The sequence below is a fragment of the Gossypium hirsutum genome, chromosome D11, assembly GCF_007990345.1.
Source record: "Gossypium hirsutum isolate 1008001.06 chromosome D11, Gossypium_hirsutum_v2.1, whole genome shotgun sequence".
Lineage (NCBI taxonomy): Eukaryota > Viridiplantae > Streptophyta > Magnoliopsida > Malvales > Malvaceae > Gossypium > Gossypium hirsutum.
The window spans coordinates 37,239,352-37,254,916 of NC_053447.1; positions in this window are offsets into that span (position 1 = coordinate 37,239,352).

Genomic DNA, 15,565 nt, shown 5'->3' on the forward strand with positions numbered 1-15,565 from the left:
CTACATGCATGGCCGAACCTCTTCACCTTTCTTCTTCCTTCCTCCTTAAAATTATTGGCCAAGGATGAACCAAAGGATGAGAAATTTTTTTTCTTTGTTTTTCTTTCTAGTTTCGGCAAGTATGAAGATGAGAAAAGGATGAACAAAAATTCTCTCCTTTCTTTTGTTTAGCTCACGGCAATGGAGGGACAAACAACTACACACACATTTTTTTTTTGTATTCACCATACTCCTTTTCATTATTTTATGCCCATGCCCCTTATTTTATTTGTTTTATCCCAACATTTTATGACACAAATTAACATATTTTGTTTGTGCCATACTTATGCCATAATTTCCATAAAAAAATTGCACAATTGCTCATCATGCCCATCATGGCCGGCCACCTTGTTTTAAGGTGGGAAATTTGACATGCAAATCCACCTATTTCATACTATAAGTTATTTGGCCACTACAAATTAGCCTATAGCATTTGCAAAAATTTTCACATGAGTCACATTTCAAAATTTCACTCACAATTGGCAAAATCAAAGCATGAAATTTTCACACATGCACTTTCACATGAAATAAACATAGGATATAACATCTAATTATTATTGTGACTCGGTTTAGCAGTCCCGAAACCACTTCCCGACTAGGGTCAATTTTGGGCTGTCACAATCCATGTGTGAGGAACGAATCGGGGTGAAAAGGGTTACGAAATTACCTAATGCTGTTCTGAGTAGACAGCAACTTCTCAACAACGTGTAGTCTGATCTACAGTCGAACTAAGCCGCAATCTATCGAGACTCCGACCTCTACGTGATCCACCTAGTTGACTACGAATGGAAGAAATCCCCAAAACAGTTTTGAGAGTGAATTTTCTTTGACGGCTGCTAGACCAAAACAAAGAAAAACGGGATACTTATATCCTTATAATTTATTTTTTAGGGTTTTTATTTATGAATTAAAATAAATAGAATAATATTTTAAACCAAAAATTATAATTACATTAATTATAATATAATTTCGATAAACCATATATTTATTTGAATTCATATGCTAACCTCATTATGTGTACAACAACCTTGTACATAATGTGTTGGAAATCGAATTAAATTAATTCTATAATTAATTTAATTCAAGTGACACCTAAAAACAATACCAACTATGGTTTATTCCGTTCATTTTAACTATAGGGCGTGACCCTGTAGGTTCTTGTAACGTTAGCAGTAATACTAGAACGATTCCAATGTTACAAACAATGACTGGCATCTAGCAATGCATCATTGCTACCTAAGTCCCAAGAGATCATGATTCGACATAACCTTTCATGATTAACCTTTTATGCAATAATCCTTAAGTCCTTTATCTCTGGATTGGACGCAAGTCATGGAATAGTCACACTTGTATAGTCCATTCCATGTTCCTTGATATTTTAAGCAGACTACGATATACAAATAAGTATGACATCTCATATCAACTTATTTGAGCATGGCCATGCATTTCTAGTCTCACTTAATCAAGTGGCCTAAGATATTACTCCCATTATGTAGGAGGGACTTATTCTATATCGACCAACCATATCCCTCTACATCGATTGTGGTATATCCAACACCAGCCTTTATAGAACAACCAATTACAGTGTACGTTTGACTGTATCAAAATATACTACTCACGATGTTGGGATTATGATGATCTCAAGTCTGAGGATCATATACATATTAATCACTATGAGTAATGTCGTGACAATTACATAATAATCCAAGAAACATACTCATAATGGGTCAGTCCAATATGTTGTTCTCTAACACACATATTCATGCATCGATTCTGATATTCCATATCAATGATAACTCTTTATCATCAATCAACTACATGTTAGTCTTAATGCATTATTGTTGTCCTATCCAACAATAATACTTGACTAAGGATCTTTTAAGAATAATCATATTATTCTTAGGACATTATTAGAAAACAGTTTATTTATACACACAGAAAAGAAACTGAAATAATAATGGTAACGCCTTATATTAATAAACATGATAAATCATGTTATTACAACCATCTCATGATTGATCTTTGGGCATACTCTAACAGAATGGACTATGCAAGTGTGACTATTCCATGACTTGTGTCCAATCCAGAGATAAAGGACTTAAGGATTATTGCATAAAAGGTTAATCATAAAAAGGTTATGTCGAATCATGATTTCTTGTGACTTAGGTAGCAATGATGCATTGCTAGATGCCACTCATTTTTTTTAACATTGGAATCGTTCTAGTATTACTGCTAACGTTACAAGAACCTACAAGGTCACACCCTATAGTTGAAATGAACAGAATAAAACATAGTTGGTATTGTGTTTGGTTGTCACTTGAATTAAATTAATTATAGAATTAATTTAATTGATTAATCAAATGTTGAACACATTAGGTACAAGGTTGTTGTACGCATAATGAGAACATGAATTTGGTTAGTATATAAATTCAAATAAATATATAGTTTACCGAAATTATATTATAATTAATGTAATTATAATTTTCGATTTAAAATATTATTATATTTATTTAATTTTTAGAAACCCTAAAAATAGATATAAGAATCCTTTTTTTTCTTTGCTTGGGGTCTAGCAGCCGTCAAAGAAAATTCTTTTCCAAAATTGTTTTGAGGACTCCTCCGTTCATTATGAATTGGGTGGATTACGTAGAGGCCAGGGTCACGATAGATTGCGGCTTGGTTAGATAGTAGATCAGACTACTCGTTGCTGAGGCGTTGTTGTCTACTTAGAATAAACATTTGGTAATTTTGTAACCTTTATCACCCCGATTCATTCCTCACACATGGATCCGTGGTTAGGATTGCCGAATTTTTAATTTTTTCGCTGCGTCGTAGGGGTGCCGGTGATCCAACACTATGGTCCATCTGTTAAAACATTGCCTAGAACAACAAGAGAGATTACATGTACAGAATGCAACCCCTACCCATGTGCAAGCTAGTGCTCGTGGATGAGGACGAAGAAGAGGCAGCGATACAAGGCAAGCTGGGCAGTGAACTTTAGCTCACACCGTTGCTACCCAAGATGAGTCAGGAGGCCTCCAATGAGTCTATGTTGTAAGGGGACCATAAGAAAAAGGTTCGACTGATGTTATCACATGTACCTTTACTCTACAAACTATTCTGTTGTTTTCCTTTATTGACTCATGTTTCATGTACTCGTATGTTTTGAGCGAACTAGCCTGTGAGTTGGGAATTCCAATAGAAATCATAGATAATGGCATGAGTATCAGTAGTTCATTTAGGGATAGTATATTGGTCAATAGAGTGTACCATAGGTATTCGTTAGTGATCCAAGGGCAAGTTTTCTATGCAAAGTTGATGGAGTTGTAATTTTATGAGTTCGATGTTATCTTGGGGATGGATTTGTTGATTGAGCATAAAGATAATATCGTCTTCGAACTAAAAAGAGTCATTTTAAGAAGCATTGAAGACAAGGAAACTGTTCTGGTTGGTGAGCAAGTTCTATTTATGTCTAATATGGTGTCGGCAATAAAGGTTGAAAAGATGTTGGGTAAGAGATGCAAAACCTATCTTGAATTTGTGATGGGTTCACAGGATAATTTGATAAGGGTTCACTATATATGTACTGTGAAGGACTTTCCAAACGTGTTTCCTGATAAGCTACTCGGTTTACCACCAGACCGTGAAATGGAGATCGCCATTGAGTTGTACCCTGGTAGTTCTTTAGTGTCCATTACATCATATCACATGCCACCAAAGGAGCTTAAGGAACTAAAGGTTCAACTTCAAGAGTTACGTGACAGAGGTTTCATTAGACCAAGCATATTGCTATGAGGATCACCAGTTCTATTCGTGAACAAAAAGGATTAAAGATTAAGAATGTGAATTGACTACAAGCAGTTGAATAAATTGACTGTAAAGAACAAGTACCCTTTGCCATGATTTAATGATTTCTTTGACCAATTGCGAGGTGTTATGATATTTTCAAAGATAGATCTATGAACTGGTTACTACCAACTCAAAGTGAAGGAGCCAAATGTGTTAGGGATAACATTTAGAATGTGGTATAGACACTATGAGTTTCTAGTTATGCCATTTGGGCTGACAAATGCCTCTACTGCATTTATGGACTTGATGAATCGAGTGTTCCATGAATATTTGGATCGATGCATGGTGGTCTTCATAGATGATATTTTGGCGTATTCACAAACTGAGAAGGAACATGATGCTCATCTGCGAGCTGTGTTGTAAATTCTATAAGAGAAACAAATGTTCGCGAAGTATGACAACTGTGCATTTTTGCTCAAGGAAGTTACAGTTTTGGGGCACGTGGTCTGAGCAGAAGGAGTTCGTGTAAAGACAAAGAAGATCAAAGCTATTGTAGAATGGAGATATCCAAAGAGTGTTATTGAAATACAAAGCTTTCTGGGGCTCGCAATGTACTATCATATGTTTGTTGAGGGGTTTTCCATCGCAATAACACCCTTAAAAAAGTTAATCCATAAAAACGAAGAGTTCGAATAGACTGAATAAAGGCAATAGAACTTCGAAAACTTAAGGCAATACTCACCAGAACCAAGAAAGTATTTTATGCTCTATAGTGATTCCTCGCACACAGGGCTAGAATTCATGCTAATGTAGGAATGGAAGGTGGTAGCTTATGCTTCCAAGCAACTGAAGATCCATGAGTGAAACTATCCAACCCACAATCTGGAGTTAGCAGTAGTGGTGTTCGATCTTAAGATTTGGCGACACTACTTGTACAACGGGTGATGTACTATTTACACAGACCATATAAGCCTCAAGTATTTGCCCACTCAGAAGGAACTAAACTCTCGATAGAGAAGGTGGATAAAGTTTCTGAAGGACTACGATTGTGCGATAGAGTATCACTCTAACATGGCGAACGTGGTAGTTAATGCACTAAGTAGGAAGTCAGTATATGAGTTGCAAACTCTATTCCAACATCTAAGTATAATGAGTGAAGGAGGACTAATCACCGAACTGCAAGTAAGGCCAACCTTATCACAACAAAAAAAAGAGAAATAACCCACAGATGAAGAGTTGACAAAGAGGGTTCACCAAGTGGAACAAGGAGTGCGAGGGGACTTCACACTAAATGATGAAGGAGTACATTATTTTCGTGCAAGACTTTGTATGCAAAAAGATAATGAGCTTCAACATATTATTCTCAATGAGGCTCACAATAGTCCTTGTGCAATGCAGCCTGAAAGTAATAAGATGTATCGTGACCTCTGTAAACTATATTGGTGGCTTGGTTTGGAGTGAGTTATTACAGAGTTTGTGGCTAAGTGTTTAATTTGTCAAAGTTGAAAGTAGAGCATCATTATCCTTTAGGATTTCTTCAACCACTTAAGATTCTAGAATTGAATTAGGAAAGAATCATCATGGATTTTGTGGTAGGTTTTCTATTAACTTTGACAAAGAAAGATGTTATTTGGGTGATTGTGGATCACCTTACCAAGATTTCACATTTCTTAGTTGTTCGCACAAGTTATACATTGCAAAGCCTTAAATAGATATAAATTGGTGAGATAGTAACACTTCACAACGTACCAGTTTCTATTATTTCCGATCGAGATCCTCGATTCACTTCAAGATTTTGGAAGAGTTTGTAAGAAGCTTTGGAATTGAAGCTTAATTTTTGCACTGCATATCATTCTTAACAATATGGCCAATCTGAGCGAGTGATATAGCTACTGGAAGATATGTTGCGAAGCTGTGTGTTAGAGTTCGCAAAAAGCTAGGAAGCTAACAATAGCTGTCAAGCAACTATTTAGATGGAACCCTTCGAACATCATATTGAAGGAAGTGTCAAAAACCTTTGTGTTAGACTGAGTTGGATGAGAAGCAAGTGGGTGGATATGAGTTGGTTCGTGAGACAGAGGACAAAGTGAAGCTGATATGTGAAAGGCTGAAGGCTGGGTCAGATAAAAAAACATCTTATGCTGATTTCAAACAGAGAGATGTTGAGTAGCAAGTGGGTGAACAAGTGTTTCTTAAGGTTTCGCCATGGAAGAAAGTCCTAAGGTTTGGGCACAAAGGAAAACTAAGTCCAAGGTTCATTGGTCCCTATGAAGTGGTTGAAAAGATCGATCTAATAGCTTATCGACTTAAGTTACCCCGCGAACTTAATTGAATTCATGATGTGTTCCATGTGTCAATATTAAGGAAGTATCACAGACCTGTCCTATATTGTTTCAGTAGATGAAATTGTGGTGTGATCTAATCTAAAATATGATGAGGAAAAAGTGAAGATTGTGGATCGCGAAAAGAAAGTTCTACGAAACAAAAAGATTCCTTTAGCAAGGTATTATGGTGAAACCACAAGACTAGCGAAGCTATATGGGAAACAGAAGAAGCAATGAGACAGCAATATCTATAACTATTTAAAAATGAACATTTCGAGGATTAAATGCCTTAAGTAGGGGAGAGTTGTACATCCCGAGATAGGGTCTGAAAGTTTTAACTTTGCAAGTAGGAGGTTCACCAGTGGTACGGTGAACTAGTATCTTCCAAAATACTTTGAACAAAGTTCGCTAGCAAGATTGACGAGTAGTGTGAACCTAAGGACATGGTAAGGAGGGTTCGCCAATTGGTTTGGCGAATTGGGGTTCACTAGTATAAGTCAAGTTACACTTGAATCAAGAAATTGACTTGTTTTCCAATTTGGAAAATTATCCATGTGCATAACCTTTTCCTAAGTCAATTAGGGTATATTGAGAGTACTAAAACACTCAGTGCCTATAAATTAAGACATTCTCATAGAGAGTTCTCTTATCGATTATTCATTTTGTCAAGTCTTTGTACTGAACCAAATTCTTAAAACCAAGATAAGTTTCTGTCTTGCTAGGGTCAATTGTCTAGGAACTAGGTTCGCTCATTTTTTTGAATTTTTTTTGTCCTTTGTTAAGTTTCTATGTTTATGCATGTTGCGAACTAGCTAGACCATCTACCAATGTGGCCAAAGGAACAATAAAACTTTGCTTAATTCTTAGGCAATTAGTGAATGGTCAGGGATGGCCATTGTGTGCGAACCATTGTGTTTTTCAGAAGTTTAAGGTTTTTAAAACTAAGTTCCAAGGGTAAGCTTTTTCTATAAACTTTTTTTTTCAAGTTATTTTTAAAGATATGTTTCATGTGTGCTTCCAAATGAGCTTATGTGTTAAATGTTTTAAGATATGTTTTAGAAACATGATTTTATAAACTGTGTTTGTGAGCTTCTATACGAGCTCTATCTGATAAATATTTTATGTGAGCTCTTTATGTAAGCCTTGTGTTGGATATATTAGTATACCAAAGGATTGTGAGTACTCACCTACAGGTTCTATAATTCAGGCATTGAGGCCTTGGGACATGCGGAGAGAGGAGAGGATGTTGAGCTATCCTCCGTTGAAAGGGATATATTGGAGTGCAGGAGAGTGTTTAGCTTTATGCTACATTCATGGGACATGTTAAGGACTCTACGAGTCACAAGTGAGGCACTATAAGGAGATTCTCTTATCCAACAATAAGATATGACAAACATAAGAACATGTTATATGTTCAGTATAAGAACAAGAACAAGCAGAAAGACATGTCAAGTACATGAATACGTTTTATGATTTCTTAAAAAAACAAGCCAAGTTTTTAAGTTTGATTTTCAACAAGTACATGTGAAACTATTTTAGAAACTTACATTTTTTTCTGACAAGCAGGTAACTGGGAATGGGTCTCGTACCTTCACAGTGAGCCAAGCTCGTGATATGGTTTTCAGACTAAGATTTGCTTTAACTTTGTATTTTATGAATACTATGATGTTTTTGTATATTACTCAGGTCTTAATGAACTCATCCACTCGTCTTTTGCTTTGTAGGTAAGTAGTTTGTGAAAGGAACTGGTAGGTGATTGATCTATGCAAGGCTAAGCAGGATAGATACTACCAAACCTTGGTGAAAGGCGATGTGGTTAATTTCTTGGGTTTAGAACTATTAATTTAAATGACTTCGCCATTGTAACACCCCTAACCCATTTCCATCACTGAAACAGGGTTACGACCCTGTTTGAGTTCAAGAAATTCCTTACTTTTCTGATCCAGAAATCTCTGAGTAATGTATGTCTTTCGAAACTCGATTTGGAAGAATTCCCAGGTGATCCGCTCTCTCGACACTACAGAAATCAACATGTTCAACCACTGGTAGGCCGAATCTTTCAATAACGATACCGCACATTTGACACATCGACCAGTGAACAAGACAATGCATCGAAAACCTTGATTGTATTCTCTAACCAAAATTCTGCTCTCACGGGATCATCTTCAACAGTAGCTCGAAATTCCTCAGCCTTATACTTATGGATCATATCAACAGGTGGCTTACTATCACGTAATGGTTCCATACCTTGAACCATTCACTCATCATTTGGAAAAAGGCTTCCTTAGCCTCTCCTCCCCGACCTTGAGCTACGGGCCTTGTACCGCTCAATGGTACTCCTTGAATGGAGGCTTCAGAGTTGCTTTCTACTTCATCAAAGTCAGCTCAATTGGATGTCATTACTCTCAGAAAACATGTTTGAAAACGGTCAGGAGATATCACACTATCACAGATTATATAATGGCATGTATAGCTAGACTCAAATACTCTATGTTCAATATGAGAATTAACTAAACATGGCTCTCATACTAATAAATGTAACACCTCTAACCCATATCCATCACCAGAACAGGGTTACCGAGTATTACTAGAGTTTTCAAATCAAACGAACATAGATTTCAAACATTTCAAATCATATCAATAATCATAGTAAAACCAAGCCAAACATACATATTGCCACTTAAACGAGCCCTCGAGGCCTTAATAACACGTCAGCAACAAGTCGGGACTAAAATGAAAACTCAAAGAATTTTTTAGAAATTAGTGAAAATTTTCAACATTCCAGGGATCACACAGCCAAATCTCAGCCCGTGTCCGTGCCTGTGTAACTCACTGAGTTGTGTCACATAGCCAAGCCACACGCCCATGTGCCAGGCCGTGTAATAGCCTGACTTGCAACCTTTTGAAAGATACAGGGGATAAACGACCGTATCGTCTAGTCGTGTATCACACACGGCAAAGACACACGCCCGTATCTCCACCTGTGTGGACAAAAAATAGGCTATTTTCAAGCCATTTTTCTAACCCAAACTAGCATGTTCCTACAAGCATATTTGCACACAATTACAAGCCATAACAAGGCACCAAAATCATGCATATTCTAGACTCACACATATGGTATACTCACATACAACTAATATGCCCTTAGGCTCCTCAAATGATAGCATGTAAACATGTATAATCATGTACTCTATTTGATAAAAATACTCGACTAACCTTTAAGCATATTTGTATCAATACATGCCATTAAATTTACTAACTAAAAACTTACCAAATGGTGTCAAATATACCATTCAACAAATAACATCAATAACCATATAAGCTATTCAAACAAAGTACACATTCTCAACATTTCCAACAAATTACAAGCCATATATAATATGCATATTTAAACTATAACTTCATCTTCCATAATTCAAGCATATCAAGCCAATCATCATCCATATTAAGGCTATCATTTACATGCCAAAACTAGGTTCATTTTATCACCAAAATGCCATAACACAAGCCAAACCAATTGGCTATTTCAACAACCAAAACACATAGGCCAACATTAGTCAAAATATCTATACATGCCATTGAAACCAAAATTAAACATCCGAAAGTACCAAAATAGTCGATGGATAGTGTGATATAGCTCTGACAAACTTCCAGCCCAAACGAGCTTTGAATACACTATAAAACACGAAAACTGACACAGAGTAAGCATTGAAGCTTAGTAAGTTCATATAACTTAAAACATAACTTACCATTTAATCACAAAATAGGTAAGATAAACATAGCATAACCCAACATAATTTTGCCAAATGCCTAAGCACATATACACCAACCATGTTAGCAATGTAAATACATATACAAACCAATAATCATGGATGAGCAGAAGAATTGATTAAGTCTCATATACATGTATCATCCAATTCAACTTTCCATATACCATGTAACAACATTTCCATATAATTCATATGTACCCCTATAATAGTCTGTAATGAACCCTTACCATTTAATATTAGAATAATGCCCGTTGAACCATTTAGAATACTATTGGATACCCGAGATACCTCACACATAGTGTGCTAAATCATATAATTGTAATCCATCAAATCTTGTACATGTATGCTCACTCGAGGTATAAAAATATGATAGCTCATATGAGCTGTGGGTCGGAACGTAGCTACACGATGTTGCTCACACGAGCTATGGAGTATCCACAACACATGTTGGACCTCAGCCATCGGTAGGACGTTCAAGACCAGCACCCAAATAATGTAAATCCTAATGACATGTCATTTGTATTCTATGAATTCCTAAGATTCAAATGGGGTCCAATAATCATCGTACATCATTGGATATGTATTCGGTATATATGTATGACATTTCACAACACATGTATAATTCAATTAAAAACATATAAACTCGATTTAATTACACGAATTTACCTCGATGAGTATATGTAGATATGAAGGCAATTAATCTAAGACATTCTCTTTGCCCCGATCTAAAGCTGTATGAGGTTTGTCTTGATCTATACAGATAAATTTAGCTCTATTTAATATATATTTCATTCAATTTGACTCAAAATCATATTTTTCCAAAATTACCATTTCACCCCTATACTTTTAATTTCTTGTAATTTAGTCCATAGCTCATAAAAAAAGAAATTCATTAAATTTCACCACAACCCACTATGGCAGAATATCAACTAGGTCCCTAGCAAGCCTTATATTTCATTTATTTCACAATTTTACCATGTATGATTTTCTATTTTTCAATTTAATCCTTATTTGACAATTTTACCAAAATATCACTTAACAAAAGTTGTTTATCTAACGACAACTATCCATGTTCTATCATCAAACATCAAAACTCATGTATATTCATTAATGGTAAAACCCTAATAGTCTAACAGTTTCAAAAATTAGTCCCCGGGTTAGCTAGATTAAGCTACAACAATCCCAAAAACATAGAAATCAGTAAAAATGGAACAAAAATTACATACCAATAAAGAAAACAAGAATGACCAAACCTTAGCTCAACAATGGCTTCTTTTCTCTCTAATTTTCAGTTGAAGACAATGTTTAACTTATGATTTAATGACCAAATTATATAATTAACCTTTTAAAACATTATTAATTTCACAAATGTCAAGCCATCACATTCCACTATCTTCATTAGTGGTCTAATTACAATATAAGAACTCAAACTTTAAAGTCCTATAGCTATTTAATACCTTTAGCTATTAGAACTCAACTTTTTCACTTCACACAATTTAGTCCTTTTTATCAAATTGGGCATGTAAATGGAAAAATTTCTTAACAAATTTTTATACGGTACTACTATAATGCAGTAGGCAATAAAATAATAAGAAAATAATTTTTTTGACTTCGAATTTGTGGTCCTAAAACCACTATTCTGATTTCACTGAAAACGAGCTGTTACAACTCTCCCCTATAAAGGAATTTTCGTCCCTAAAAATCTTACCAGAAAAGAGGTTCGGAGATTGCTTTCTCATAGCTTCCTCAGGTTCCTAGGTGGCTTCTTCTATTTCGTGTCGTTGCCAGAGAACTTTTACTACAGCTATGTTCTTATTTCTTAACTCTTTCACCGCTCGTGCCAGAATTCTTATTAATTCTTCATTGTACAATATATCAGGTTGAATCTCAACATCCATCGGGGAGATAACATGTGAAAGGTCATACCGGTACCGTCGTAACATAGACACGTGAAAGACATCATGAATCTTTTCTAATTTTGATAGTAAAGCTAATCGATACGCAACAGGTTTGACTCTTTCAGTAATCTAATTACGGTACGATAAATCGCAGACTTAATTTTCCTTTGTGACCGAACAAAAGAATTTTCTTCCAGGGCGATACTTTCAAGAGTACTCTATCGCCGACTTGAAATTTTATGTCTATACGTTTATGATCCGCATATGATTTCTGACGATCTGAAGCAGATTTTAAATTGTCTAGGATCACTTTTACATTTTCTTCAGTCTCACAAATCGAATCAACCCTGTCTTTTTCTCACTGAGCTTGGTCCAGTATAACGAAGTTCAACATTTACGACCATACAAAGCCTTATATGGTGTCATCTTTATGCTCGACTGAAAACTGTTGTTATACACGAATTCAACCAAAGGTAAATATTTCTCCTAGTTGCTTTCGAACTCTAATACACAACAACGAAGCATATCTTCGAGATTCTGAATCACTCGCTGGGGCTGACTAACGGTTTGAGGATGAAATACGGTGCTAAATTGCAATCCTGTACCTAGAGCTTTCTGTACCTTTTTCCAGAATCGTGATGTAAGCCGCGGATCTCTATCCGAGATGATGGAAATTGGCGCCCCGTGTAATCTGAGAATCTTAGAAACATATAATTCAGCTAACCTCTCAAGGGAGAAATCTGTACGTACCGGAATAAAAAGTGTTGACTTCATCAAACGATCAACGATAACTCAAATGGCATCTTTGTTTCTCGGAGATAGGGGTAAACCCAATACGAAATCCATAGTAACTCGATCATATTTCCACTCGGGTATCATCACTAGTTGTAATAATCTAGAAGGTACCTGAGGTTCAGCTTTAACTTCCTGACATACTAAACATTTAGATATAAAGTCAAAAATCGCACATTTCATTCTTAGCCACCAATACATCTGTTTCAAATCACTGTACATTTTATTACTTCTTGCATGAACAAATAAGGTACTAGTATGAGCTTCATGCAAGATTCTCTAAATGAGCTTTGGATTTTTCGGTACACAAATTCTACCTCTAAACAACAAACAATCATCAGGTCGAAACTAAAATTCTGAATCAAAAATCGACTCACACTGTGCCCGTTTTGCTAACAACTTGCCATCATATTTTTTAGCTTCACAGATCTACTGTAAAAATATCAGTCTAGCTCTTAAAGCAGCTAATATCGAGCCATCATCAGATAATATTAGTCGTGTATTCATCGCTCATAGAGAAAATAAAGACTTTCTAGTCGAGGCATCAACAACCACAGTCACTTTTCCTAGATGATAATCAATGATCAATTCATAATCTTTTAACAGTTTGAGCCATCTGTACTGTCTCAGATTCAAATCTTTCTGCGACATTAGATACTTCAAAACTCTTATGATCATCAAATATATGACATTTTTCACCGAACAAATGGTGTTACTGAATTTTCAACGCAAACACAATAACTGCCAACTCTAAATCATGCGTCAGATAATTCCTTTCGTACGGCTTTAACTGTCTGGAAGCATAAGCTATCACTTTGCCTTCTTGCATCAAAACACATCATAAACCACTTAAAGATGCATCACTGAAAATCACAAACTCTTTACCTGATTCTGGCTGAACCAGAACTGGTACCTCGGTTTACAGTGCTTTCAACTGATTCAAATTTTGCTCACACTTCTCAGACCATTCAAACTACACATCTTTTTATAATAATTACGTCATCAGTGGAGCTATCATCAAGAACCCTTTAACGAATATTTGGAAATAACCAGCTAATCCCAAAAAACTTCTAACTTCCGATACATTTACTGGTGGTTTCCAATAAAAAAATTGCTAAAATTTTACTAGGATCAACTTTGATGCTTTTAGCTGATACTATATGTCCCAGAAAACTAACTTCCCTGAGCCAAAACTCATATGTGCTAAATTTAGTAAAAAGTTGTTTACCTCGCAAAGTTTGCAACACAATTTTCAAGAGTTCAACATGTTCGGTCTCGTCTCATGAATATATCAGAATGTCGTCAATAAATACCATAACAAATCTGTCTAAAAACAGTCTGAAGATTTTGTTCATCAAATCCATAAATACTGCAAGTGCATTAGTTAAACCAAACAACATCACAAGAAATTGATAGTAGCCAGAACGAAGGTCAATCTTCGAGAATATTGTGGCACCTTTCAACTGATAAAACAAATCATCAATACGAGGCAATGGATATTTTTTTCTTAATTGTAACCTTGTTAAGCTGATGATAATCAATACACAATCTCATCGATCAGTATTTTTTCTTAACAAACAACACCGGTGCACCACAAGGTGAGAAACCAAGTCTGGCAAAACCCCTATCTGTCAACTCTTGCAACTGTGATGGTGCTATCAATAGAAGCCAATCTGTAAGGTGCTATCGATATCGGTGATGTCCTAGGTACTAGTTCAATCGCAAACATAACCTCTCTGATCGGTGATAATCTAGGTAACTCCTCTAGAAATACATCAGGATACTCACAAACTACTGGCACTAATTCAAATTTCGATTCAAAAACTTTAGTATCCAATACATAAGCAAGGTAAGCATTGCGACCTTTTCTCACATATTTCTGTGCTAACATAGCAGATATAACAGCAGAGAACCTACTCACACTATCTGATTCAATTGAAGCGTTTCACCATTCTGACATTTCAAAACAATAAGCTTTCATCTACAATTCACAATAGCGTCGTGTAGAGTTAACCAATCCATGCCCAAAATCACATCAAGTTCATCAAACAGTAATAGCATCAAATTAGTCGAATAACTTTAACCCTGAATAATCAAAGGATAGTTCTTGAAAACTTTATCAACTAGCACATACTAACCAAGGAGGTTCGACACTTTAACCAAGAATTCAGTGGACTCAACAGGTAAATTCTTATTAGTTACTAAACTACTGCATACATTACAATGAGTTGATCCCAGATCAATCAAAGTAGTAACATCAGTATCAAAAATAGAGAAAGTACCAGTAATAACATCTGGTGCAGAAGCATCATCTCGCATGCAAATAGCATAAGCCCTAGCTGGTGCTCGTGCCTCAGATCTCACTGCGGTGTCTTTCATTACCCCACAACTACCACTCACTTTTTTAGGATTATGAGGTGGTCTACCTCTCGCAGCAATGTTGCTCGATATCATAGTCTGAGCTTTCTCTTTCTCAAATTTCTCCAAACAATCTCTAATATAGTGGTTGAAGCATGCCCCGTTCCTCGAATATCTTATACATGGTGGACTCAATTGGGATGCATTCCTGAGCATATTTATTAAGTCTGATAAACTCCAGCTCATACTCTGACACAAACATACGACCCTGTTTGAGTTCAAGAAATTCCTTACATTTTTTATCTAGAAGTCTCTGACTAATGTATTTCTTTCGGAACTCAGTTTGGAAGAAATCCCATGTGATTTGCTTTCTCGGCACTACAGAAATTAACGTGTTACACCAAAGCTAAGCCGAATCTTTCAATAACGATACCACACAATTGACACACCTGGCCGGTGAACAAGAAAATTCATCAAAAACCCTGATTGTATTCTCTAACCAGAATTCTACTCTCTCGGGATCATCTTCAGCAGTAGCTCTAAATTCCTTAGCCCCATACTTACGAATCTTATCAACAGGTGGCTTACTAGCACA